Genomic DNA, 26,506 nt, shown 5'->3' on the forward strand with positions numbered 1-26,506 from the left:
TCTGTCAGAGGTCTTGATCCTGTGGGGTCCATCTATGCAGGCACTGAAGACTGAAGTTGGGAGGACATGTCATTTCTAAGCGGAAAATACGATTTACAGCCTAGCACTTAGAGCTCTGATGTCCACCTACCAGTAGGTCACTCCGAATACTGTCACTGGAAACGTGAGGCCGTTTACACAGCCTGACTAGGCTTTCTCTGTATTCTAGCAATTCCCCAGCCTGTTGCAGGGACAGTCACGATTTCTGACACTGGCCAAGTGTAGCTGTCATGATCTGACTTCCTGCTTCACCCGCCTCACCCCATGCTTCCTCCTGCGTCTGGCCAGTCCTTTCCACTGCTGTCCCCTCATTCCCAAGTCACAACCCACGGGTGTGCAGGAGGCCAGGCTATGCCCCATCGTCTTATGGACATAAGAGCCCTCATTCCCTTCACAGCCTAACAACTGTCTGAATCTATCTTGCTCGTTTTGTTTAACAGAATAGAAACTCCATGAAGACAGAGAACTCATCCGTTTTATCCAGTACATCCTTGGTGATTACAACAGGGACTAGAGCACAGTACAGCTCAATTGTTTCTTGAATAAATAAATAGAGAAAAGCTAATGCTAAAAGAGTTTATGTTCAAAGACACTAAGCCTGCCCTAAATCCGGATTTATCTGATCTCACTTGGTGGGTGGAGGTCACTTGGAGGCTGAATAGAGAAAAGAAAGAGAGACCAGTAGGGCCACTGACTGGCAATAGCTGTCATTATCCAGGAGGAACAGCTGTGTCCCTGTGAACAGTGTCACTCCAGAGACAAGAGAAATTTCTTATTAGAACACACAAAGGAAGGGAAATACCGAGAGAGCTCTAGACAGCCCTGTCAGAAACCTTTGGGTTCAAGGCCACTTTCCCTGGACAGAAAAGGTGCTTAAGTCTTAAGCATGGATATGACATTGTCCTTGTCAAGGTCAGCCAGTCACATATTTCTAGAATACTTTCCCAAAGTTGTGACTTTCTCAGCCTTTATGGGGGAAGAGAGGGAAACATCTAAGACAATCATTAAGTGCCCAAAGAGTTCTTTGCAGATAAAGTTTTCTAAGTCCTTAATCAAAAAAGTTGGCCTGAGAAAGAAAAACGAGTCCTCAAAATGTACTTCTAATTAACGGTTGCAAGACTCCCGTTATTCATGGCTGGCATTTTTGTTGGACCACGGAAGCTCCTCTTGGGCAGCTGCATTTCATTTCAACCATCTGCACCACCTCCACACACACAGCATCCCGTTGGTAACCAATGGATACCTGCATCCCTCACACACCAGCAGAACGGAAGAGCAACAGTGGATACTAGCCAGTGGGCAGAGGCATTCCCAAGCAGAGGATTTTTAGAGAACCTCACCCAAATCCAAGTCTCAAATAATAAAAGAAGAAAAGGCAAAGGATTTGGGTGAACCCTAAAAAGAAGATTACCAACAGAGAAACAAAACCACAAACTGAGTATTAGAACAATCAGTTCAGGAAAGTTGCCTAATGTTGACATTATAGGTGGCGAATAGGGCAAAACTCATTGCTTCTCTAAACAGGGATTTAATGCTCCATCCCCACAACCAATGGCAGAACTAGGTAAAAATATTGTTTTTGTGGGTTTTTTTTTTTGGGGGGGGGGGGAAGCAAGTAAGTAAAATGTAGTTACAGCCATCCCTAAAACACCAGTCCCCACCAGAGAACTTACCAACAGTCTATAGGTGGCTTAAAAAGGAGAGCAGCTTCCAGTTACCGAGCAGTCACAAAGCTTTCACTACTCTGACCTGACTCCCTCCAAGGTCCCAGCTCTTATCTCCTGGGCCATGCATGCTTCTGAGTCATATCAGTTCACAGAAAACACACTGGCCTCTTACAAGGGGTGCAAGTGGCAAAGGTGAAAATGTGCAATCAAGAAAGAAAGGGAAGATAGTACTCTAAAAAAAATTCAGGCAAATTATACAGAATGGATCTCCCCAAGAAATAGCAGCGTAGCGTAAGAACTCCACAATGGAGTCATGTTTACTTTCAAATCTATCACCCATTTTGGAAGATATGAAAGTATTTAATTTCTCTGAAATGGTTACACATGCAACATTTCCTGGCGTGCTAATTTTTACCTTCTGTTAACCAAAATGTTTTAAGACAACTTAATATGCCACAAGAAAACATTTCAAAGGAGCTGTGGAGCTACACACAAATGCCATTCACTCAGAAAATAAATTTGTGTCTCTAATACTTGCCGAGTGTCAGAAAAAAAAGCCCAATACCTAACATTTACAAGTTAAGCTGTCATACAAACCCCCAAATTGAAGAGAAACCATGACCAGGTGGCCAAGTTTTAAGTAGTTAGAGGAATCTGGCAAAGCAGTGGTTCCCAAATCTGGTTCATCTTTTAACCCCAACAGTACCCCATTCCTGGCCCCCCTCTGAGTACCTGCCTTAGCTGGTCTGCTATGGTAGATCGCAGGAACCCTCAAATTTAACCTGCCTCTTCTCCAAGGAATTTTGACCAGTAGGCAGGCCTAGAAGCTGCCGTAAGAAGAAACATGGAAAGTGTGGGTTGACTGTGCTCCACTAACACCAAGGGAACTCCAAGCTGAAGTTGTTTGTACTGAAATGCCCCCAAAGATCTTATTAACTCAGCCACCCTGGATGGGGTCCAGATGGTCCAAGACAGCCAAGCCTCAGATCCAGCAGGGTTCCAGAGCAAAAGATGTCATGCAGCCAACTTCCTGGGCATGGCTGTCAGTTGCTTGGTAGTTCTGAAAAATGCTGGGTCAGAATGCTGGCAATCTACAGAGCTGGGCAGAACTTGAGAGCAAGTGCACACATTCCACAGTGCATGTAAATTGTCTGTGATGGCCAAGTTCACTGAAGGCAGCTAGGGCCAGCAAATCAGGAGAAGTGGACGGAACTTACATAAAATTTATTTCATTGTTCAAGATGAAGAACCCTAAGAATATGGGCTGTGGCTGCCCTTTTGGCTACTCAGAGCTCCAAGAACCTTTTACGTCCAGTTACCAGTAGCCTGTATTTCAGTTGATGAGTCCCAAATGGGTTTGTGTTGGACTGCTACTGTTCCCCAAAGCCATTCTCTCCTTCTCCCATGGAATCAGGAATTCAGAGAAACAAGCTACACAGAATATAAGCATGTCTTGTAGTCAGGTGACAATGGGCTGAAACTATGTCCAATCACACAGGAGTACAAGAAATATGTGCAACTTTTGGGCCCTCATCTCTGCCCTTTCTCCCTTTTTTCTCCCTCATCTTAGGCCACACTAAAGAGGAAGATGGCAAGAAGAATGTCAGAGCAATAGTTGGAAGGATCTCGAACCCCTAAACATTTTAGCAGAATGGAAGTGCCATTCTAGCTGACATTAACAGAAAAGGAAACTAATCTCCACTTATGTCCTTATTGTCTGGGTTTTCCCTTAGATCAGCACAGCCAGCAATCCTAACACAGGCTCTGAACTAACGGGTAAAAAGTGAGCTCTTCCTGCCTTCTTTTCCTCAGCCAATCCCAGGGCAGAATTATCACCTTCCATTCTGAAGGACAGAAAATGATACCAAGAGACTTAACAATCTCTGCTTAAGCTGGGCAAAATGGCACAGGCCTGTAATCTCAGCAGTTTGGGCAGCTGAGGCAGGAGGATCATAAGTTCAAGGTTAGTCTCAGCAACTTAGCAAGGCCCTAAACAACTCAGGGAGACCCCATCTTCTAAATAAATATATATAAGGGCTGGTGGTATGGTTTGGTGGTTAAGCACCCCTGGGTTCAATCCCCCGTAGGGGGGGGGGGGGATTTCTTTTTCTCCTTGATTCCAACCTTCCTATTTTAATTGTTAAACACAAAAAGATGAGCTTTACTCTTATGGCCAAGCAATGACTCAATCCACCTTTCAAGTACATTTTCTACCAGTCTTCTCAAATAGATTATTTGCAATTTCTGGAACAAGACTAGCAACACCAACCTAATACATCAATGCTGTTCCTTCTGCATGGAAGGCCTGAGACAGAAGAATCCCTCAACATCATGGTCAAATTCAAATGTAAAAATGTTCCAACTCCTAAGGGCTTGGAACACTCTGGAGAACAAAGGTGGGAAGTGGGGATTGAAGCATATTGTGGTATATATGCCTGTTAACCCAACAGTTCTTAAGAGGTTTTTTGCTGTTATTGTTGTTGTTGTTGTTTGTGGTGCTGGAGCTCAAACCCAAGACCTCATGCATGCTAGGCAAGAGCTTTACGATTGAGGTGTGTGTGTGTGTGTGTGTGTGTGTGTGGTGAGAGAGAGAGAGAGAGAGAGAGAGAGAGACACACTGAGGATCAAGCCAAGCAACAGTCTACCATTGAGCCATACGCCCACCCTTTGTATTTTTTGAAACAGGGTCTTGCTAAATTGCTGAAGCCTTAAACTTGCAAGCCTCCTGGTCTTCTGAGTTGCTGCAATTATAGGCATGTGGCCTGGCTTGTCTGTAACATTCTTAAGGGCAAGAACTGATTACTCATTTTTGTATCGCAGACCCCAACCCCCACCTAACCATATGAATCTCAGTCCCTGGCACAGTAAGATTTCAATAAACATTTGGTGAACTAATAACTAATGAATGAAATTGAATTGTGTTATTTTTTTTAGGCGGGTACTGGGGATTGAAACCAGGGATTCTTTATCACTGGGCTACATTCCAAGCCCTAGATTTTTATTTTGATGCACTAAATTGCTAAGGCTGGCTTCTAACTTGTGATCCTCCTGCAGAAGAGGAGGAAGGAGGGAGGAGGGAGGAGGGAGGAGGGAGGAGGGAGGAGGGAGGAGGGAGGAGGGAGGAGGGAGGAGGGAGGAGGGAGGAGGGAGGAGGGAGGAGGGAGGAGGGAGGAGGGAGGAGGGAGGAGGGAGGAGGAGGAGGAGGAGGAGGAGGAGGAGGAGGAGGAGGAGGAGGAGGAGAAGGAGAAGAAGAAGAAGAAGAAGAAGAAGAAGAAGAAGAAGAAGAAGAAGAAGAACTGTTATACAGACTAAAATCTAAAGATGAAAGGACCTTAGAAAAGATAAATTCTTTTCCCAAACAGAAAATTCATACTTAAAACTCCTTTCAAATTCAAGTGGAAAAACGTAGAAGGATTTTAAGTTTGTGGATGAATAATAAGGAGTCAAGTCTAGCACAGTAGCTGCTAATTCTGATTCAAGTCACCCTCTTGGGTAGGTGAGAGATGAATGATGCTTCAGGAACCCTGAAGAAATCCAAAGTGTTTAAAACAACATTCTAAAGTGTGTTTCTGTCCTAGAGGCTAGTAACCTCAATTATGCATGATCCCACTGTGTTCTGGGGCACAAATGAGATTGGAGGCCATGAAAATAAAATGTGACCCTCACACCCACTGTTAATATTGCTGGACATCAAGAGCTTGAACAACCCACTCAGCCCACAGACAAGAGACTGTATATTGATTAAGCATCTCTAATCTCAAAATCTAAAATGTTCCAAAATCTGAAATGCTTCGAATACTGAAGTGCTGCAAGAGGAAATTTCCATACCTTACCTCACATGAGAGGTTGCAGCCTAAGTGCAGACACACCAAAAATATTGTATGAAACTACCTTCAGGCTATGTGTGTAAGGGGTACATGAAACACAAATGAATTTCATGGGGTCCCAGCCCCAAGATATCTCATTATGCATATGCCAATTTTCCCAAATCTGCAACATTCCTGTTCCAAGCATTTAGAAGAAAAGATACTCCACCTATACTGGTAAACACCATCCAACTTATTTCCAGGAGTGAAGTTCTTGTGGTGGCATGGGCCATCTGAACCACAAAAATACTAGACAGCATGAAATAGAAACATAAATACACATGGAAGATACTCCACCTAGGCCTTCACCAGTGTACACAGTGAGGGCAGATCTAAAGAACTGGTCTCTGATCTTACTCTTTCTGCAGGAAAGCCTGGTGAGGGATGTGAGACTTCAGAATCTACCCCAAGGGTTGAGGCAGGACTGTACTCTCCCCTCTGTACCCAGAGGTATTTAGGTGTCGAGAGAGAGAGAGAGAGAGAGAGAGAGAGAGAGAGAGAGAGAGAGAGAATATGAATACACAGCGACAAGACCAAAACTCATAGATTCTAAATAGCCCCCCTCATTTATTTCATAGTATGTTCCTTAGTCCATTTTTGCATTGCTGTGACTAAAAGACCTGACCAGAATAATTGAAGAAGAGGAAAAGTTTATTTGGGAGCTCAAGGTTCTAGAGGTCTCAGTCCATAGACAGCAGATTCCATTCCTCAGGGCTCAAGATGCAAGAGTGTGGCAGAGGGAAGCAGCTCACATGATGATTAGGAAGCAGAGAGAGAGACTCCACTCACCAGATACAAATATATCCCAAATTCATGCCCCTACCTCCTCTAGCCACTCTCTAACTGCCTTCAGTTACCACTCAAGACATCCCATCAGGGGATTAATTCACTAATTAGGTTAAGGCTCTCACAACCCAATCATTTCTCCACTAAATCTTCTTGCATTGTCTCACTCATGAGCTTTTGGGGGACATCTCACATCCAAATCATAATATCCTTAATGTAAAAAAAAAAAAATCAGATTGAGTCAAACCTTTATTACTACTACTGAGTGCAAGGACAGACATCTTATTTTCAAGCCACTGCTGGATTAGTGGATGGACTTAGATGTAACATTCTCTACTACCTGCCTCCTTGTCTCTGCCTAAGATTGCAGCCAGAACAATCAAGAATGCACATGGAACACCATAAAATAAGTGGTGCACTATTTTCTTCTAGCCTTCCTCAAACTACTACCTATCAGCATCCTGCTACATCTAACACAGAGGCAGAGATGGGTTTTCAAGCTATCCTGTGGACAATTCAGACAAAATTTACTCTTCTCAGAAGTTGGCATAACACAGTTATTTAGGGACACATATTCATAACACCAACAATAAAACAAATCCAACTTATAGACAATTATTCCAAAAAGTGTCACTTCTTTCTCCTTCCTCAAATCAAAAGAGGGAAGGAAAAAGAAACAAATGCAAATTGCCATTGGCAGAGTTTCACGTTGAAGGTGCACAGAAAGATTCAAGAGCAATTCAAGGTGTTTGTAGCCAAGGCCTGTTCATCAGCCCAGCAGGAGGTGCAACACCATCTGGCGCCCATGTCCAGCGGAAGATGTATTGCTCAGGATCAATTCTGAACAGCAAGCAAGTTTATTTTTACCCTTAGGAAATTTTATGCAGAAAACTACAAGGACATAAATGTCTGCGTTAGGCATGCCAGGGACATTTCACGAGACGGGAAAGTGGGATCCAAAAATGGGATCCAGCAGAAGCTGGCTTTCATCACGACTGATTAAATACTCTCTGTACACCCTGCAGGGCCCCAGTCAGGAAGTCTTCCAGAAAGTCTTCCAGAAACCACAAGGACTAAGGCACGTAAGAGAGAAGAAGCCTGTCCTGGATCCCTGAAGCCAGAGTTGAAAGGGCTCCCTGTCATCAGGCTAGGACTCTGTAGAGGGCTCCGGAGGCATGTCCCCACCACAGCCCAGGTATATGGCCAGCCCTGGTGGGAGATGAGAGTCCATTCCTGGGTGCTGGAAACCTCTGTAAGAGTGTAAGACAGGCGCCTCTGCTGGGTTCTCCCTGGAGGACTGCTGTCTTGGAACCTCAGATACCCAGACAGCATCTTCTTTTTGCAAGTCAAGTTAGTGCTTTTTTTTTTCCCTCTCTGACAGAAGCATAATACTTGTTCAATGCCAAAATTTGATAAATACTGGAAAAACACAAAGAGATTTTAGAAAGCAGTTATCATTCCACCTCCTGCAGCTATCAACTGGCAAGAGTTTAGTATGAACAATCTCTCTTCACAGATATGAAATATGTATCTCCATATACACAAACTATTTATCTCCATATATAGGAAAAGATGATGTGTGTGTTACACACAAACATGTCCTTTAGCAGTATATTATTTACACACACATATCACAAAAATATTGCACCTGATTTCTTGCAGCTGCTTTTATATATATGGTTTGTTTGTTTTTTTTTTTGTTTTTTTTTTTGGGGGGGGGATACCAGGGATTGACCTCAGGGGTATTCAACCACTGAGCCACATCCCCAGCCCTCTTTTGTATTTTATTTAGAGACAGGGTCTCAGTGAGTTGCTCAGTGCCTCACTATTGCTGAGGCTGGCTTTGAACTCAGGATCCTCCTGCCTTGGCCTCCCAATAGCAGGGACTACAGGTGTGCACCACCACACCCAGCTCATAATACATTTTGAACACTTTTTCATGATAATATATTATGACCACAATTGAAAATCTAAGGAGTACTCCATTGCACACACACATATCATGTTTTACTTAAATAACCCCACACTGCTAGTCATTTAGTTTCAGTTTTTCTATCTTATAAAAATGACACAATAAGCTATATTCCACTTTTACCTTTTGTAACTTAACATATTTCCTTAGAATAAAAGGATACCCGATAAACAAGAATATTTTTAGGCTCCTGGAGTATTAACATTCCTACATTGCTTTCAGAAAAGTTGAACCACTTTGGATTCCCCAATAGCAAGACAAAAGAATACTTGGATACTTCACACTGTCACAGTGTCTGCAGTCTACATTTTATTGTTAATTTAAAAAATTATTTCAAATCCGATATTAATAATTAGTACTGCTGAAAAATATATTAACTGTGCACCTACTGTGAACCAGGCATTATTGAGAGTGGCTTATGAGTTTAAAGTAGGACTATCTTCCTAACCCCATCATATGAATAGAGAAACTGAGATGTGATGAGGTGAGGTAATTTCTCCAGCTGGTAAATGGAGCTGCTGGGGTGTAGAACCAGGTTGTCCGATCCCAGAGTCCAGGCTCTTAATAAATGTGTCATACAACCACACAGCAAACCGTCTACCTCAATGAAGGATGTCGGTATCAGATTAATGATGAGCAGAGGGATAGCTGGAAATACATCTGGTCAATCACACCTGAACCTTTATTTACATACTCAGCATCACCATTTGTGGGGTGGTCTCTTAGGCAATGAACAACCTATAACAACAGTGTGCTCCTAACTTCCTGTCGGCTCACTCATCAGAAAGTGACCTGAGTTTATTATTACTCTGGCAAGGAAGTATTTGCCAGGTCAGACTAATAGCATAAAAAGTGGATATTTTTTTCACTTTCTTGTGTTAAAAAAAAAAAAAATGATAGAATCCAGAAATTTCCCCAAAGAACTCCAAGTAAGGACCTGAATAGATACTTACACACCAAAGCTCATAGTAGCACTATCCGCCATATCCAAAAGGTAGGAGAAATCCAAGCGCACATCTAACGATGAGTAGGTGAATAGGACACAGTAGGAGCTGGGTACGCTGGAGCCCGCCTCTGGTCCCAGCTACTTGGCAGGTTGAGGCGGGAGGATGGAGTGAGCCCAGGAGTTCGAGGGCAGCCTTGGTGACACAGTGAGGCCCTGTCTCAAAAAACAAACAGAAACCAAGATGCAGTGTTTACATACACAGGAATGTTACTCAAACTTAAGATGGAGAGAATTTCTGACACATTCTGCAACACAGATGAAGCTTGAAGAGACTAGGCCAGGAAGCCAATCGAAAAGGACTCCACTTTGGGGCTGGGGATATAGCTCAGTTGGTAGAGTGCTTGATTCACATGCACAAGGCCCTGGGTTCAATCCCCAGCACCACAAAAAAAAAAAAAAAAAAGAAAAAGAAAAAGAAAGAAAAGGATTCCACTTACATGAGGGGCCTGGAGTCATCAAATTCACAGAAACCCAAAGTAGAATGACAGTGGCAGGGCTGAGGGGAGGGAGGATAAGGAACTGTGTGACGGGTATGGAGTTTAAGTGTAGGAAGAGGAAAAAGACCCGGAAGTGAACATGGTGACCCATGATTGCGCAGCAATGTGAATGGACTTAACACCACTATACATTCGAAAATGGTAAAGCTTATATTACACCTCTTACTACAACTTCACACACACACAAAGACTTAGAAGTGCATGCCTGTGCTAGCACGTGCGTGCGTACACACACACACACACACAAAAAAAAAAACCTTCCTGCAAGCTTTGTATTAAGTTCAGGTACTTCAGCCTCTAAGGCCCTAACCAGATGTTCCTACACCCTTCTGGGTAATGCTAGACCACAAAAGTTGGGGATGGAGTGTTGTCAGGGAACGGGGACAACAATATCTTAAAATAAAAATGTCTCTAAAAATACTCAGTTTGTAATTGCAGGGACCAAACGGTACTGTGAAATTCACCTAAGTGGGCAACCTGGAGTAGCACAGAAAGAAAAAGACTCTAAGAGATGGACTACAGAAGCCACACTTGGGGATTCCACCTTCTGGGTCCCCTTCTTCCTCCGGGAGAAGTCTTTTCTTCTGTCCTTTAATTAAAAAAAAAAAAAAGAAGCCACACTTGCTACAGACATCAAAGAAGAGATGGAATCAAGAACTACTGAGTTTGCAGGGAGAAAAGATCTGATCCCAAGCCTGCAAGAGCACCTGATCTCAGGCCTTCAGTGGGCAAGAATGCAGGATGGAGGAAGCAGAGAGGTCGTCTGTCCATCCCCTAAGGCAGTATTCCATGTCATCCAGATCTGGAATGCACTTACTGGGAAGGGCACCTCTGGGAGCCAGAAAGATAGCTCTGGCCAGCTAGCAACTTCTTGTAATCATACGGCACGGCAAAGAAGTTTCAAAAATACATTTCAAAAGACTCGTGCTCAGAAATGCTGTCTTTTGGCTTATTTAATAGAAGGTCACTACAAAATCCCCCAAGACAGTTTAATTACCATGCAACTAAATAAAGCTGTTCTAAAGAAAGGAGAGCTAGGACCACTAAGGCTAATGACATGTTGCTACTGCCTGACACTGGGAAAGAGCAACAACACCAAGACCAGAAAAGAGCTGAGCCCCCTCCCCAGGCCACCATCTTGAATCTTGCTGTCTCACAAGTAACACACATACTGTAGAGTAAGGAATTTAACTGGCCTTTGGCTGGTTCCTGTGAGGAAGACTACATCATTGGAATTTCCTGAGTAACAGGAATGTCTTATCATGAGCCCCATGAATCAAACCTGAGTTTCTACTAAAAGATGAGCTGACTCAGGTGGGTGATGGTCACCAGAAAGACCAACCATGTAATCAGAGGGTAAGGGCTCTGAGTCACCCCGACTGGGAGACGAGGGGGGTCATCACCGGCCACATCACTATGCGCAATCACTGCTATATAATAACACCCAAGAAAGGCTTTGGACACCAAATCAGGGTTGCTTCTGGTCAGAGAACACATGGATATGACAGGAAGGTGACATACCCTAATCCCACAGGGACAGGGCTATAGAAACCCTCCCAGACCTCATCCTGTGTGTCCCTTCAATTGGCTAATCTTGACTTACACTAAATCTATCTCTTACCAGGGATTGAATCCAGAAGCACTCTGCCACTGAGCCACACTCCCAGCCCATATATTTTTTTTAATAGTGTTTTTATTCCTTCTTTTTTTTCGTTTCAACACAATGCCTTTATTTTTATGTGGTGCTGAGGATCGAACTCGGGTCCCACCCGTGCCAGGCAAGCGGTCTACCACTGAGCCACAATCCCAGCCCCTGAAGTTGCTGAGGCTGGCTTTGAACTCATGATCCTCCTGCCTTAGCCTCCCGAACCACTGAGATCACAGACATACAGCACCGCACCCGGCTTGACTTACATCCTTTAAAGATAAGTATAAGTAGAGTATTTTCTAAAGTCACTCTAGTGAATTATCTAACCCGAGGGGTCACAGGAAGCCCCAGACTTTAAGCCAGTCAGTCAGAAATGTGAACGGCCTGGGACCCAACTTGTAGCTGGCATTGGAAGGGGAGCCATTTGTTTGGGGACCAAATCCTTTAACTCATAAGGTATAGACTAGCACAGCTGTACTGCATTATGCCTGTGTGTATCAGAACATGTCTCTCCCATTTTCAGTCAATTCAAATGCTCCGCTCTCAGATCTTTCATCTGCTACAATGATGGCAACTGTTAACCACTAGACATCTTCTCCCACTTAATAACAGCTACAATGTTTGAGGTCTTGTTATCCCAGACAAAGTTCTAAGACCTTCTGCATGTATTTCCTCAATCCTCATGGAAACTTCATAAGATGGATACTATCACAGAGAAGTTATGAGACTTTCCCAAAGCCACGTGGTAGAGGCAAAAGAAGCTCCTGTCTCCGAAGTGGTCCTACGACAGGCTGTGGCAGCTGGCTGCCCACCATCCCCATGTGCTCCCTCCTTCTAGCCTCACAGTGGCCACATGCCAATGTCCTTGGGGAAGAAGGTAAGCCTTCTGATGACAGAATTATCCTGCTTTGATTGCAGCTCAGGAAAACAAATTTCGAGAACACAGCACTAAAGATGGTGAACTATTTCTCTGAAAGTATTTTCCAACAAAATCACAAATTAACAGCTGCCTGGTGCTGAATGTAAATGAAAGTGACAAATTTCACTGCAGTAAATGAACAGGTGAAAGTTGTTCCTTATCATCACCATCATCCTCATCATTGCAGGCTGAACCTCTCCTCCATTGACATAAATCTCCTCCCCCCTATTATTTTTTTCATTATTTAAACTCTAAATTGTTAAACATTCTCTCACTTTTATTAAAGCGATGTCCTGGTTTGATGTTTTCAGTGTACTGAGAGTGCACCAATTAAAACCTCAGGCAGTCATGGTGGTTTAAATTCTCTAATAAAATTATGTAACAAGGACATCGCTTGGTCATTCATCCATTTCATTCACTCATGAATGTTTTGAGTACCTATGACATTCAGAGCAACATCTTGGGCAGCTTGGGTACAGAAATACATCTGAAAAGGTCTTCAGGGAAGAGAATCAAAGGAGGAAAGAGCAAACGTGTGTGTGTGTGTGTGTGTGTGTGTGTGTGTGTGTGTGTCAGAGAGAGAGATATGAAGGGAGAGGGAGAATGAATGCAGGCATGTATATGTGTGATTTCAGGAAGTCAATGAAATTAAAACAGAGCAAGTAAAAATCTGAGAGAAATATAGGACAACATGTATGGCTGGAGTAAAATAAACCACGGGAAAGTCAGCAGCACATGAAGTCAGAGAGGGGTCAGCTCATTCTGAATGGAGGTAGCCAGGCCTGCAGCACCAACTTCCTTGCCTGGCCTGGGTCCATGCCATCTTGACCTTACAGTGGACAACTGTCCCACCTTCCTAACCAATCTCTTGTCTTCCATGCTTGTTCCTTTACAACCAACTCTTCATACAAGATGAACATCACTTAGAAAGCATAACTCTAACCCCCTACTCAAAATCCTCTGAACATGACCACCACAGTTAGTATAAAATCCCACGTTTGCACCCTGCCCAGCCACGCTCTCCTGGTGCCAAGACAGCTCACTCTCCAAGCTCATCTCCCTGCCCCCTTCCCTCGCCCACGTGGCCTGGGAGCCTAGTCAAGTCTGCTCCTGCCTCAGGGTCCCCACACATGCCACCTCCTCCTCTTGGAGTTCTATCCATTCTGGATACTCCCATGGCTCTCTGCTCAAACATCACCCCCCTCCCCAGGCCACCAATCTAAAATGGTCCCCAAGGCAGTATCTCTATCCCTTGCCCTCACTGCTCTTCAGAGGTGTGTGCACCTGGCATGTGATTTACCTGTTTCTCCACTTTCTCTGTCTTTACTCACATCTATCCCCAATGCCCAAAATAAGGCTGGGTACAGAGTTGGAATTCAATAAACATATGTCAAATCCAAGAATGAGCGACTTCATTTGTGTTATCACGACAGGATGATGCTGAGTAGACCAGGGAGCTGCAATCTCGGGCACCCAGCTACCCGCACCACCTGCCCAGGGACAACACTTCTGGGTGCAGTTCCTGTTGTAAGCTCAGAAGGCAATATCCAACATCTGACACAGCCAACTGCTCCAGCCAACTTACCCTCCTATGCTGAGCCTATCAGGACAAGAACACCCTACAAAATCATAACCACCCCAAAATTCACATCAAAAAGCCAACGCGCACTTCTTAGTGGATGAGTTCATCTATAAACTGTGAAGTGGAGTCACCATCTCAACTCCTGTTAGAAAGTGGGTGGACAGAATTTAGCAATAAGCAGGAATGTCTTTAGTGCCCCTTGCTCACAGGGACTCGAGCTCCATCTATAACAATTAACTGAGCTCCTTTCATGTGGTGACTTCAGGCTTGGCCCCAGGAACATGCTGACACCAACAGGCAGTCCCTGAGCTAGGGACCTTCTTGCAGTCTAGTGGGAGGGACAATTGGACTTGTCATCTTTCAGTCTACTACTCATAAGCCTCAGTGCTTTGTCTTTTCAATACTGCTAAGGAATCAGTGTCTGAAAACTTTGGGCCTGCCATCTCAGCCCCTGAGATGGAATTCAGGCCTGGGTCAGAGGCAGAAATCTCATGATTGATTGCTAAAGCAGAGAACTTGGCGGGGCTGGTCATGTAGCTCAATGGCAGAATGTGTGCTAGGCATGCACAAGGCATGGGGTTCAACCCTGGCACACGAGAGAGAGAAAAGGATCTCACTTTCTCCTGCATTTTCCTCCCTGAGTCACCTACAGGCAGTCATGGTGACCAAAGTCAACTTTTCTCCTATTTTCTGGTCAAGGGTAATAGCACTAAGAACATGCTCTGGGCAACTAAATGGGAAACACAATGTCCTTCTGATGTGGCACTGTCACAGAAGAACAAAGACTGGCAGGTTCTTTAAATACAAAGACGTCCCGTCCAGGCCTGGCGAGACCTTCCTCAGGACATTGCTATCTTATGGCTGTTTAGCCTTCATACATCTCCTTTGGGCCTGTTAGATTGAGCAAATATTCCCTGTCACAAGGTGCCACGGTTTGGATCACTAACATGCCTTAAAGGTTCATGTTGTAAATGCAAGGTCCTGGTATGGCACTATGGACAGGTGGTAGAAGTTTTAAGAGAGGCTCATAGAGGGAGGTTTAGGGGGTCATTGGAGATGTGCCCATGAAGGGGAGAGGAGGACCCCCAGGCCCCCACCTCCTCCTCCCTTTCAAGCACCAGCCATGGTGAGTGGCTTTGCTCTCCCAGGTGCTCCCCTGCCATGATTTACAAAGGCCCCAAAGCAATGAGGCCACCCAGCCATGGACTGTCACCTCCAAAACCGTGAGGCCAAATAGCTTTTTCTCCTCCTAAGGTTCTTATCTTAGGTAATAAATGTTACAGTAACAGAAATCTAGCACACTAAGCTAGCAGAGCATGTTCCACTCAGAGTAACTCATCCAAAAGGCCAACACATTGCCGGCTAAAATCATAACCAGGCTTTGACTGGACCATCCACATTGATCAGTTCTACTTTTCCATTTGGGGAGACAGGCAGAATCAAGAAAGACTTGGGGATCAGTCTTCTTTTTTCTTTCCCCAATCTGAGAGTATGGGCCATGCTGTGCAGGCCACGGACGCCACACAATAGGCCACCATTCATAATTCAGCCCTCCTCAACCCAGTGAAGACAGCAGAATGCCCGACAACACAGGCCCTCAGCAGAGCGCCAGGGATCCCTGCAACGTGGACCCCTCCTTCTGAACCAGGAATAACAAGGTGAAATAGCACTGTGCTGTGGAGAGCAGCCTCTCATCAAAAAAAAAAAAAAAAAAAAAAAACACAGAAGAAGATATTCAATGGCACCTCTCCACTTCCCTGAAGGCTAAGGTTCTTCCCTTGGTTATTCATGTGGCCGCCCGCTGGCACTCATAGGCAGAGAAGTGATTGTCAAAGATCTGAGCAGCTCAGGAAAAGAAAGACGCAAAACTGGGAAAGCTCTATTATACCACTTATAATTTCTTTTTCTAGGAAAAGAAAAAAACACGGCTGTGATGTGATTGCTACGATGCGATTCTAGGGGCTGAGTACCTAAATCAGTTACACACTCATATCAAAAGTACTGCATAAATGGAACAAGATCTGTGACACACAAGACCTTTGTTAGTAAGAAATCCTCCTTTAGGATGGTAATTAATATTGCCTTTACATAACACTTCTTTAAAAGTTCTTCTTCTTTACTGATGTTTTCCTACCTCAGCAATCAGCCAGTAATCAACATCAATGTCAAGCACTTTCCCTGAGACATGAACGCTATCACCTTCACATACACAGAATCATTCCCAGTTGCAAAACAAGGGGCTGGAATGGGAACTGGCAAAGGCAGAATTCTGGCCCCATCGTATCCTGGAGTTCCCCCACTACTGACCACAGGTCTGTAGGAAAAGGTTCTGTGCACAGACTTAAGACTTAATGCAAACAACTGCTGAAGTCTCTCTTGCCTCTGAAGTGCTCTCCCCATAGGCCAGACTTACCTGCTGTCCATGCAGGTATTTTCAAATAACTTTGGCACTGAGCATGAGAACAATGAACAGATACAATCTCTATCCTGGAACTGTGGTGGTGAGACAGACATATCAATAAATTGTCATAAGATTAGATAAAAATGCAGGTCACACATAGGTTCAATACCTATCTCTTGAGAGCTACTAAGTGCTGGGTATCACTCTGGATGCTGGGCACACAATGGTGTATTAATACAACAGTGCATGATATTGGCACAATATGTTAAGGACCCAGCAGAAACCTCTCTCATTGGATCAAGGAAAATCAAAGAATGCTTTTCTGAAAAGGAAGGCTACAGAGACATTGAAAGGACCTAGAAGGCTGAAAGATGGCAGGGAAATCATCCCCAAGAGGGAGAAGGGCATGTGACAGATCAATGTGACAGATCAGAGAACCACCAACCAGTCACTTTCCAGGGCACCTTTTTCTGTATCCCTGGGACATAAGGGGAGACAGGGGTGCCCAGGGCAGGCCTGTGGAGGCACAAGGTGGTCAGGGACAGGAATGCCACTGTAGGACTTAGCACTCTCCTGTAGGTGACTTTGAAGAACTGTGACACCCAGCAAGGACATGATCCAATGTCTATCTCAGATAGAACTAGATTTTTTTTTTAACCACTTCTGCCTCTCCTTCCTCAGAGGCTTGAAAATGAACACACATACACACACACACACACACACACACAAAAGGGTAGTAGATTTGGCAACTTGATATAAACTCATGTCAAAGAACAGGGCCTGTAAGATTCTTCAGTTTTAATTGCAAAAGACAGCTAGAAACCATGGAAGGGGATAAGGAAAAAAAAAATAGAGAAAGAGAGGGGGAAAAAAAAAAAACCTTTCACAGACAAGAAAAATCAAGTTAAAAGGCAGCTTCCCAGAGACAACACCCCTGACTTAGCAATTTTGCTAGAACTATTCTTTTTCCTCTCTGCTGGGACCAAACGAAGCCGCTTGGCAAATGCCTCCCATGTCACGTGTGGCCTACTGCCCACATAACACCCCTACGGGAGCCACGACAAGCTCCAAACTTGGCTGCCTTGGCTCCCCGGGAATGTGCCAGCCTCTGACAGATCCAGGGAGAAGTGAGAATCATATTCTCACCATGCATGACGGCCGAAGAGAAAGCTTATTTTTTTTTTAATAATAGTCCTAAGTTAATTTAACCGTTCAACATTTCTGAGAGCCTTCAAACTGAGTACTGAATTTCCCCATCAAGTGAAGGACAATTGGGGAGCTCTGTGACCCAAGCTTCAACTCTTAAATATCCTATCCATTCCATTTCTACAGACAAGACACACTTTCGACTCAAAAAATGGTACTCTGAAAATACACCAATGTAATAAGACTGATGCAATGCTATGGTTTCCAAGCTAAATCCAATCACGAGCTTCTCCATGGTGTTTTCAGCTTACCGACTACACTTTAACCCTGTAAGTCTCTCTAGCTTTCTTTCTCGATTGCTTCCATACATAAACTTATATTTAATTTCTATATAATTGTCTGCCTTCCAAATAAAATTCCACAGCTCAACAAGTGCTGTGATAATTAGGTTTGTTTTTTTTTTTTCCATTATAGAAGCAGCACATTCAATTTTACTGCCTGGCAGATCAACATGTCTATCAGTGAAGCAAGGAATTTTTGTTAATCTGAAAGTAGCCATTGATGTTTACTTGCCAGTGTTTGAAATATTTGAAATGCCTCCAATGAGAATCAAAATAAAGACATGGGTTACAAGTTAGGCTTATCTTTCTGTACTACGTAATTCTACTTGCGTAATATACAAAAACATGTCAACTGACCTGGGCTGTCAAAAGTCAGGGTGGTAGGAGGCAGCTTAGAATGAGAATAATGGTGAGAGATCCTAAAGGGGTACATGTAGGGAGCTTCCAGGAACTGCATGTATTTTGTTCTGGTACTTGACACTGTTTTGAAAATTCATCATACTATATGCTAATGATATGTGCAGTGTTCTTTACATGTAAATCAATACAAAGTCTTCCAACATTGAAGGTGAAGTACAGTTTACACTCACAAAGACCATAATGGTCAGAAATTCAAATTTATCTTTCAAAGAACACTGGATCAAGAGAAATAACTAATTGCTTTACTGGGCCTACTTTCATTTACTTTTCTTTAAAGAAAAACAGACAAAACAAAGCAAAAACTCCACCATCCTAACAGTGGCATACTTAGCACCAGATTTTTACATCTCTTCCTCCATACAAAATTTTTTCCAACAAAAACCATGCAATAATCGATAATGATTATTTTTAAATCATTCTTCAGCTTTAAAACTGCATTAAAGAGTGTCAATTTTAAGGTCATTTTGCAAAATTAAGTATAATATTTCTCCTGTGAAACACAACATGCACTTAATGTTAAATTCAGAATTCTCATTTTTCACTGTTTTAAATTTTAATCACATATTAAAAACTCCCAATGGTCACACAGAATAACAGAAGTGAAGAAACTCAAGTTCTATATCCTCATCTTCAGCAGAGCTACTATGTTTTATTTTGCACATCTCTATTTAAATGTAGAAACACATGGTTCCATAACGGACGGAGACATGAACTGAGCCTATAGGAAGCTCCAGCGGTTCTGAACTGTTGGGAATGACTTGCAAAGCAGTGTGTGGAGCTGTGTTTTTTACATGTCAGGGCTGGCTGTATAGCATGGAGTTCTCCATGTTAACTTCCATGTAGAATAGAAACCATTATTGAAAGGTTAATTTAAAAAAAAAAAGTGTGCTAATCTAAAGTGTGTATACAGAGAAATGCACTTTATCTAACAAAGGGATTATGTCCTGATAAATCCATTTTAAGTTGAAAAGGTACTGAATATACTGTATACACTGTATAGCGTTTGCTGCTGCTTCTGGTAGTGATGCTGATTGGGAATGGTGGCCTTCTGCCACTGCCCACCACCAGCAGAAAGTATCCTTCCGCATCTCACTCACTAGCACAGGAAAAATTCAAAATGTGAAGCCTGCTGAATGCATGTAGCTTTTGCACCATCTTATTAAGGAGGGGAACTCTGGCATTACAGATGAGCATGTATATACAGATGCACATTAATAATAGCAGCAATTATTTAGAACTTAGACCAACAAAAGATCTTTTTTTTTCCATTTTCAGGGAAGTATTTGATCACTGGCTTTGTTCAGAATTACCCACACATCTCAACAGTAAAAAGGCAAACTAGTTGGAGTCAGTTTGATTGTTTTTAGTCTCTGCAGACAATGAGACCCTCCCCCCAATGCTGCACCTGGAGAAGACCATTTCCACAGCCCCACCCTCAGAGGCAGCTGCAGTACAGGAGAGGCAAAGAACCTTGCAAACAAAAACCTTCTGAAGGCACAAAATAAACTGTCAGGTTCAGGCACAAAAGCTAGTTAGGCTGGATCTTTCTTTTTTGTGGGGCTGTCCTGCACACTGTAGATACTTAGCAGTCTTCCTGGCCTCTACCCACTCTAGGCCAGAAACACACTCCCCAAACCTCCACCAAGATGCGACAAACATCTCACAAGGAGCAATAGCACTGGCTCCCAGTGAAGAATCCCTGTTAAAACTTCCTGGAGGCTACACAAGAACTCAGGCACCCTGCTGGATTCTGGAAAGGGAAGGCTTTTTTTTTTTTTTTTTTTTTTTTTTTTTAAATGGTGCCTTCTGAATTCTTTACAGGTATCTTTTATTCAACAAATACATTTACATACACAAAGGAAACTCAAGAAAGAAACAAGGAAGAAAGGAATGTTTAGGTGAGAGAGTGTACCTCTAAGAGCCAGCATCCCTCTCAAATTATCTTTCCTTTCTCTTCAGATCTCCCCAATGAACAAGAAAAACATAAAAAAATTAACATCTTTCTAAAGACGTTAGCCCATGCAAGATTTTTGATTAAGATGAAAATGAATGTCTTCAATATTCCTGGCCTTCCGAAGCCAGAATTAGACAGGCAGACCAAGGGTCAGAGCCAGAGAACAGAGGGACTGAAATGTTACTGTCACCAATAACTAATAACAGGTGTTATCCCTTCCTTGGAATCACTCCCCTTACATACACCTCCCACTCTGTCACATGGTTTGCCGAGGCCAGAATAGAATGGAAGCAAGAGACCTGAACAGGAGGGCAGGGACCCCGTGCCTGCAGAGCCTAAAGGACAGCCAGTCTTGGAATGGGCAAAAGAGCAAGGACTGGGAGACAGCAGCCCTGAGCTTGAGTCTTTGTTCAGCTGCCCTGTAATCCTGACCAAATTACAGCCTCTGGAGCAAGGTGACATGTGATCCACAGTGCTGCTGAGTAGGTTCATCAATACAAAACACATGGAGATTTTCCTATAAATACTATAATATATATACTATAAATACTACACATCACATGTGTAAATGTTGGCTTCACCAGTGGTTTTAGTAACAGCCCTAGTGTTGGTTCCAGCAGCACTTAACAATAGGTTCTAACAAGGAGAAAAGAGCAAGAAACAGACCCCAGAGGCAGCAGAACAAGGCGGTGAAGAACAAAGGGCCTGGGACCCACTCAGCCTGGTTTCAGATGCCAATTGGTAACACCTTGGGCAATTTTTCTGCCTTCTGAACTCTTCATTTTGCCCCAGTCTCTTTATCCATAAGCTAAGGGTAATAATTAGGCCAGTCCATCGGTGGCACAGTAATTCTGTTCTATAAAGTCACTGCAGAAACTGACCTAACAAATCCTGAACATTGCATGTAGACAATATTCAAGGCTAGGTTTCTGCAAGCCTCTGGCCACAGCATTCTCATAGCCTTGTTTTATGTGTGTGTGTGTGTGTGTGTTCAAATGCACCTTAAATCATTGTCTCATTAACATGGAACTCCTGCCTGTAGCCCACTCCTGAATGAAAGCTGTCTAGCACACGTTACCCCCGGAAGGTATGTGGAAGCCCTCTTGTGCTTCAGCTCTATGCTTGAGGGCCACATTAAGCAGCAGAATCACCAAACCGGAAAATATACAAAAATGGAGACAAGGTGGCACCAACCAGATGGAAGAAAGAACACTTGTTTACAAGCTGAAGCAAAAGGCACAGGAGCCCCTTTGCTCAACCTCAGCTGGGGTTGTGGGTGCCAGGCAACTCAAATTTTAAACCACTCCATGCATGTCCACAAATAATCAGAAAAAATGCTGTATTTTTTTTCCGGGGGTGGGGGTGGGGGGGGTTATAGGTAAGTTCTAGCAAGTATGTAATTTTGCAAATACACTAATCTACAAATAATGAAGATGGACAATACCTACAGACTCAGCAGTGGCTTAATGATTCAATGACTTAATACAGACAGAATGTTAATTATTTGGGGCAGTCAAATATGTAAATAAAATATGTGATGGAAACAGGAAGAGAGGTATTACCACAGAGATGGTAACGGAGAACCACAAAGGAGGGAATGGGGAAAGGAATCAGGAATGAAATTCCCTAAAGCCATCTCTTACTCAATCTTTTCACCAAAAGTTGTTCGCCCATGACAGCCATCTCTCTTTCGGCTCTCAGATCCACCGTCTATGTACCAGTTCCCTTGCAGCATAGACCAGAAAACATTTCCCAAGCTCCCTGGCCAATTGGATCTTCCTAGGGGTGGCCTGTGGGAAGGCAGGAGGGCAGAAGCAGCCAGGGTCCCTCCCCTCACCCTGTGCCCGGGGTATCTTCTCCAAGGATGCAGCTTTCTCCAGGGGGTCCTCCTGCCTGTTTCCAATAATACCATCGATTCCCCTGCAGGCCTAGAGGTGGAAATTTCCTTCAGTTACAAATCTCTGGGTTGCCACAACATACTATGAAGGAGCTTACCCTCTTCTATCACCTAAGTGCTCAATTTTTTTTTCCTGTTAGGTTCCCTGTTTGAAATGCCTCGCCCAGATTTCCTCACTGGCCCAACTGACGGACACCTTGATAAATACTGGCTCTAGAAGATGCTATGCCCTGAAACTTTTGCCAACAACGTCTCCCTACCCATACCCCTCACGTGCACTTGTCCCTTCCACAATTGCAACTCGGACTCTCAGATCTCTCTGAATTGAGAGAAAATAAAAGGTTTTGCTTTGGGTTTAATTCACTACAGCAGGAAGAGAAAGACATAAAAAGCTGACAGAGCGGTAATATCTTTATCAAGTTATATTACCTCTGCTACCTTTCAACGTGGGCTACTCACTGGCAGCCCGTGCATTGACACAGCCATGGTTTCTCTCTACTTAAGTGCTATTTACTTTCTAAAGGCCAAGCATTATGCTCAACTCATAAATACCTTGATTAAAAAAAAAAAAATTCCAAATGTAGCCTATGGCACACAGCCAATTCTCTCTCACCATCAGCATCAGCCATTCTGGGCACTGCTGACTGCAGACCTGTGTGAACACTGGCTATTAATTCAGAGGCAACTTCCATTCTCTTTTCTTTCCATTGTTTCTTGCCCCAGTGCATAAAAACATTACACCTGACTATGACCATCCTCAGGCATAACAGATGAATAAATGAATTCATCTGGATAAAGAATTCAAACAGTGAATAAGATTCTGATCAGTGAATCAGAAAAGATGTGGAAAAGGAAATAAGGGAAATACTAGCTACTGGTCAAAATCCAAGTTCCCTTCTTGGGCACACAGCAGCTTACATTTCCCAGCCAGGGGTGGCCAGATAATCAAGTTCAAGATAATAGAATGTAAGCAGAAGGTGACACTATTCACCTGCCAGACCTGGACATAAAACCCTCCTAGGTGGGTTCCACCATCTATTCCCCCATCCCATGGGCTGGAATGATTGACGGCAGGGTGAATATGGAGGGCCTATGTTAAAAAAAAAAAAAAAAAGGCAGGGCCTATTTAGTCTGGGTCATTAAAAGACTCCTTAAGAGAGGTCATTGCTCTCCATACCTCCAAGCAAACTGTTCAACAGGCTAAAATAAGGAGAGAAAAAAAAAAAAAAAACTCATATTAGGTGCAAACATACATGCACATGGGGGTCCATTTGTTACAGAAGAACACTTTGGCAGGACATGCCCCTTTCAAATGAACTGAAAGGCATGTCAGTCATCTGGTCAAGGTGACTGAGGAGGGATAATCTCCGGCATGTCCCTTCCAAAAGAAACCCACCTGAGCAAGTGACACAGAAACAAGCACCTGCTCCTGGTTCCATGTGTCCTGCAGGCAGAACAGCTTGCTATTCACCTGCATTTTCCATTCTGCAGTATAAAAACCAACACCCAGAGAAGTCAGAATTGGCCTTCTAGAATGCAAGAGCAAAAACAGAGCTGAAATGCACATGGCCAGTGTCAGTGCCACTCAAAAGGGGAGGTCCATTGAGTGATGCCCAGCCATGAAGTATTTGAAAGGTAAGTACTAAAATGGAGGAAAAAGTGTTCTAGAAACCTGAATAAGAATTTCCTAGAGTAATTTCAGGTCTTTGAATCTAATAATGAAACTGGAGGCTTTAATTCTGAACTTCCTAATTTTTTAATTTCATTTTTCCATTTATTTATTTATTTAGGTACTATGGATTGAACCCAGGAGCACTTAAATACTGAATCAATCCTGCCACAACATCCCTAACGCTTTTTTATTTTGAAACAGGGTCTCAGTTGCTTAGGGCCTTGCTAAGTTACTGAGGCTCACTTTGAACATGGAATCTTCCTGCCTCAGCCTCCGGAGTCTCTGGGATTAAAGCATGTACCATCATGCCTGGCTCTAGTAATTTATATTTATTGTGCCAGTTTACGGTGAACTTTTAAAAATTGTTCTAATTCTCCAGCCACATAGATTCCCAAATTCTTCAAATTCCCAAATCTACCCTTTTCCCAGTCCCTGTGCCTGTCCTCATCCTTCTTACTGAGCAACCTCTTTTGCCCTTCCAAGAGGGTGGCTGTCTTAGAATATGGGTGGTGGTAAAATCTCCACCAGCCCTTTGAATATGTTAGCTGTGGGCAGTGATTTCTGTCAGCCACTTCGAGGCTCTGACTAAAAGAGTTAGGTGAAAGATTAGTCATCCCACAACACAGTTGAGCTGTGATATGAGCTCAACACAGGACTCTGCACCCAGGAAATCTCCAGCAAAGAGGAGCAATAACAAGAAGCCCCTCAATGCACCTTATCCAGGCTAACTAACCTGAGTGAGGCCCTCAGCCTGCCTGAGAGAGACCATCTGTCCCTTAATTGAAACCTGAAAGGCAAAGGAAAATGGCCTTCATCTCTCTCCTGCAGAGAAGTTTACACACAGGGAAAAATCCCATACCTCGCTTGAGGAGAAACCAGAGGTTACTAACAAAATGAGTCATCTGAGGCATCAAGCATGATGAAGTATTCTGGAAAAGGAACAAAATTTGGAGATAGCATTCAGCTCTCCCAAGCAGGACTGACAAAATTACCCATTCTGAGGGAGTCCTGAACTAGCTGGGGGAGAGGATTACACACAGTCCTTGAAACTGAATGAAGAGGGCAAAGAGAAAGACAGCAAAGACATGGCAACAGAATGAGCCAAGGAAAGCATCAGTGGGGCAGACGTAGGCAGTGCTACCCTCTCTCAGATCATGGAATGCTGGGGTTTTGGGTAGGTCTGGTCCCAGGCAGGACATATTGTTGACTACATTCAGTGCATAAAGGCAATAATTTTAACATAAGCCAAAGCAAGTCTTCTCTCAAAGTTAATAACACATCATCATAGAGATCCGAAAGAAAAGGAATATGGGGTAAGTACATGAGTGATGCCCCCATTCTTGTTGGATCTTTGAAATATTTAATACTTTTTATAATTTTAAGTAAACCTAAAGAACAAATATGTGATGCTCTTTGGAAACCCCCTGCCATGAACAGAAACAGAATATGATATAGTCAATCAATACCAGGCACTCCTTGTGAACAAGCTCTCTCTGCTGTTCCATGCTTGGACTGGCAAGAATAAGTTCTATCTTATCCTTGGGCCCAGACGGATACAGAACTGAGCCCACTATACCACTCTAACAATGGGCAATGGCCATCGAGAGGGAAGTCTCATGAGTGTGAGGTGCATCGGGGACACAGAAAGCCTGGGAATGAATACCCATGAGCACCACAGGCAAGCACCAGGAAGAGGTAACAAACACTGCTTTGCTGACAGTCTTGCCAAAGTCTGTATTCACCATCAAAATTGTTCAAGAGGCCTATTTCTTGCCCAATCAATAAATGAATATAAACTTATATATTCAGGGCCAAGGACCTGAACAGACACTTCTCAGAAGAGGATATACAATCAATCAACAAATATATGAAAAAATGTTCATCATCGCTAGCAATTAGAGAAATGCAAATCAAAACCACTCTGAGGTTTCATCTCACACCAGTCAGAATGGCAGCCATTATGAAGAGAAACAACAATAATTGTTGGTGAGGATGTGGGGGAAAAGGCACACTCATACACTGCTGGTGGGACTGCAAATCTGTGCAGCCAATAGGGAAAGCAGTATGGAGATTTCTTAGAAAATTGGGAATGGAGCCACCATTTGACCCAGCTATCCCTCTCCTTGGTCTATACCCAAAGGAATTAAAAACAGCATACTACAGGACACAGCCACACCAATGTTTATAGCAGCACAATTCACAATAGCTAAACTGTGGAACCAACGTAGATGCCCTTCAATAGATAAATGGATAAAAAAAAGTGACATATATACACAATAGAATATTACTCAGCAATAAAAGAGTAAAATCATGGCATTTTCGGGTAAATGGATGGAATTAGAGAAGATGATGCTAAGTGAAGTTAGCCAGTTCCCAAAAAAACAAATGCCGAATGTTTTTTCGATATAAGGAGGCTGATTCATAGTGGGAGAGGGAGCATGGGAGGAATAGATGAACTCTAGATAGTGCAGAGGGTGGGAGGGGAAAGGAGGAGGCAGGGGATTAGCAAGGATGGTGGAATGCAATGGACATCATTATCCAAAGTACATGAATGAAGACATGAATTGGTGTGAATATACTTTGTATACAACCAGAGATATGAAAAATTGTGCTCTATAAGTGTCATAAAGTTGTAATGCATTCCACTGCCATATGTAAATAAAAATTAATTAATTTTTAAAATAAATGCTAAA

The 26,506-nt window shown here is 43.3% G+C and overlaps 1 protein-coding gene across 1 annotated transcript in view; it reads right to left on the minus strand.

Moving 5' to 3' along the window:
* Positions 1 to 26,506, minus strand: part of Mgat5 (alpha-1,6-mannosylglycoprotein 6-beta-N-acetylglucosaminyltransferase) — a 331,078-nt gene that overhangs the window by 254,195 nt on the left and 50,377 nt on the right. The window contains exon 2 of the mRNA XM_077798161.1: positions 9,284 to 9,493. The gene's annotated coding sequence lies outside the window, so the exon portion shown is untranslated. The remainder of the gene's footprint in view (positions 1 to 9,283; positions 9,494 to 26,506) is intronic.

The sequence above is a fragment of the Urocitellus parryii genome, chromosome 1, assembly GCF_045843805.1.
Source record: "Urocitellus parryii isolate mUroPar1 chromosome 1, mUroPar1.hap1, whole genome shotgun sequence".
NCBI lineage: Eukaryota > Metazoa > Chordata > Mammalia > Rodentia > Sciuridae > Urocitellus > Urocitellus parryii.